Consider the following 3,257-nt stretch of genomic DNA (forward strand, 5'->3'; position numbering starts at 1 on the left):
AGGTGTGTAATCACAGAATCAGCCTTTTCAGAACTCATAGGAGTTGCCCATTGAAATCCTGAATAGGTGTCAATGGTATGATGTACATACTTTAATCTTCCAAATTCTGCAAAATGAAACACATCCTTCTGCCAAATTTCATTTCTTTGTATACCTTTTGGATTACTCCCTGCAGGTAATGGAGTTTGGTTATAGATGGAACAAGTAGGACATTTTTTCACAATATCCTTAGCCTGTTGCCAAGTGATGGAGAAATCCTTCTTTAAACCTTTGCTATTTACATGGTGTTTCTTATGACATTCTGAAGCTTCTAGCACATTACCTATTAGTAACTGATCAATCTCATCATTACCTTGTGGTAAAGGTCCTGGTAGACCTGTATGGGATCTGATATGTGTTATATATATAGGATGTTCCCTTTTTCTGATGATTTCCTGCAATTGTATGAATAATGAAGTTAATTCTGTATTATCAGGAATAAATTCAGCAGTTTCAATATGTAAAACAACTCTCTCTGCATATTGAGAGTCAGTGACTATATTGAGGGGTTCTGTGAAGTCCATCAGTACCATAAGAATGGCATACAGTTCTGACTTTTGTACAGAGTTATATGGACTTTGTACCACTTTACTTAAGTCTCCTGATTTATATCCTGCTTTCCCTGATTTATTTGCATCAGTGTAGAATGTGAGGACTCCAGAAATTGGCTTTTGTCGTACAATGTGAGGAAGGACCCATTCAGTCTTCTTTATGAATTCTATTTTCTTGCTTTTGGGATAGTGGTTGTTAATCTCTCCCAAAAAGTTACTGCAGGCTCTCTGCCAGTATTCATTATCTTTCCATAGTGATGAAATTTCCTCATTAGTTAATGGTACTACAATTTCTGCTGGGTCCATTCCTGTCAACTGACGAAGTCTTAATTTACCCTTTTGAATCAAATCAGAGATCTTTTCTATATAAGTCTTTAATACCGGCGGCTTCCGGAAGCCGGCAGCGGCCCGGACAGTAGCGCCGGCGATTGGCATGGTGACTCCCTCTTAGTCCCGGCGGTGTGCGTTTCACCTAGGAAACGGAATGGCGCTTCTGTGTTACAACCGCGGCTGTGGCCAGCGTTTCGACCCCGAGGCTAACGCGGACGATGCTTGCACATACCACCCAGGTGTACCTGTATTTCATGATGCCCTAAAGGGTTGGTCTTGCTGTAAGAGAAGAACAACTGATTTTTCTGACTTCTTAAGCATCGTAGGTTGCACAAAAGGTAGACATAACAGTGAGAAGCCACCTGAACCAGTCAAGCCTGAAGTCAAGACTACAGAGAAGAAGGAACTGTCTGAATTAAAACCCAAATTTCAGGAACACATCATTCAAGCCCCTAAACCAGTAGAAGCAATAAAAAGGCCAAGCCCAGATGAGCCAATGACAAACTTGGAATTAAAAATATCTGCTTCCCTAAAACAAGCACTTGATAAACTTAAACTGTCATCAGGGAATGAAGAAGAAAAGAAAGAAGAAGACAGTGATGAAATTAAGATTGGGACTTCTTGTAAAAATGGAGGGTGTTCAAAGACATACCAGGGTCTACAGAGTTTAGATGAAGTCTGTGTATATCATTCTGGAGTACCTATTTTCCATGAGGGGATGAAATATTGGAGCTGTTGTAGAAGAAAAACCTCAGATTTTAATACATTCTTAGCCCAAGAGGGCTGTACAAAAGGGAAACATGTGTGGACTAAAAAAGATGCAGGGAAAAAAGTTGTTCCATGTAGACATGACTGGCATCAGACTGGGGGTGAAGTTACCATCTCCGTGTATGCTAAAAATTCACTGCCAGAGTCTCAATGGGGGTTGGAGCTTCCAGATCCAAGCTGGAATGACTACCCACTACACATGATGAATGTATAATACACATACACACAAACACATAGCACAGTTCACAAGAAGCTATAAGCACTAGTGAAAAATTGGAGGACAGACAGGTAGACTTATTAGCCTTACCAGTCATTGTAAAACCTTGGTACTTCTTGGATTCTGTATTAATCACTTATTTGATATTTTTAATTACACACACAAAACCAAACATTAAGACAATTTACTGGGTAGACAACACATTCCCATTAAATAATATTAATTATTACAATGCATGTGTTGTTTTATCAGGTCCTCATATACTTTGTTATTCATCTACTCAAGTAGCAGATACAGTTGAGTGTCACTGTGTGCTAGGCACTGGAGTGTGTATGGGAAGTGAAAAATTCATATAAGGTACAGTCCATTTCTTTGAAGAGCTTACCTTCCATGAGGATGAAAAAAGTAATTCCCTAAATAACTAGCTATTTCCAATGATGGTAAGTTGAGCAAGGAGGGGAGTATTGAGTGATAGAATTTAAGCCTGAAAGGGTCCTCAACAAAGGCTTGGAAGAATACATAAATTTTGAGTTAATATAAAAGATGAGCAAAATTGTGATCAGAGAAAGTGGAAGGAAAAAGGCAGAGGTGTACTTCAGTCACACATAAGACTGATCATGTGTGAAATCCCTGAAGCAAGAAGGAACACTACCAAATCAGTAAATGAAGAAATTCTAGTATGACTGGAGCCTACAGAGTGAAAGCAAAAATGTGACTGAGGCTAAAATAGGGTGTATTTTAAGAGCAATGCAAACTCATGAATAGTTTAAGGTAGAGGAACAGAAAATAATATTTGAGCTAAATATGTTTTACTTAGCTTATATTGTGGACAGTGGACTGGAAAGAAGCAGGCATGAATAATGTATCTAGGACTTATTGTAGTTGTCTGGGCATAATTATGGTGGGAACCCAGATTGAGAGAAATGAATATGCTTGATATATATATATATATATATATATATATATATATATATATATATATATATATTTAACTTTCTTTTTTGAGAATTTTATGTTTTTACAATGTTTCAATCAAATCCACTACCAGTCCTTTACTTACAATTCTTCCTCTATCCTCCATCATTTATATTCCCAATTCTCTCTTTCTCTCTCTCTCCCTCCCTCCTCTATCTCCTCTTCTCCTCCCTGTTTGTCTTCCTTTCTCTTAAGTCTACTGAATGCACTTCATTCTATCTTTATGTGAATGGGAATAGTGGGAATAGGACTATCTACTGGAGCATGATAACCTCTTAGTGGGCACATTTCTGAAGAAAACTGATTACACTTCCCTCAGAAACCATCAGCTGTCAATAGATTCTCAGCTAGGAGTGACACTTCATGAGTTCTTCTTT

The 3,257-nt window shown here is 38.1% G+C and overlaps 1 pseudogene; it reads left to right on the forward strand.

The window, feature by feature from the left end:
* Positions 1 to 975: 975 nt before the first annotated feature.
* On the forward strand, positions 976 to 1,902 carry LOC107402971 (cysteine and histidine-rich domain-containing protein 1 pseudogene; annotated as a pseudogene).
* Positions 1,903 to 3,257: the final 1,355 nt, after the last annotated feature.

This window comes from Peromyscus maniculatus, chromosome X (genome assembly GCF_049852395.1).
Source record: "Peromyscus maniculatus bairdii isolate BWxNUB_F1_BW_parent chromosome X, HU_Pman_BW_mat_3.1, whole genome shotgun sequence".
Taxonomy (NCBI): Eukaryota; Metazoa; Chordata; class Mammalia; order Rodentia; family Cricetidae; genus Peromyscus; species Peromyscus maniculatus.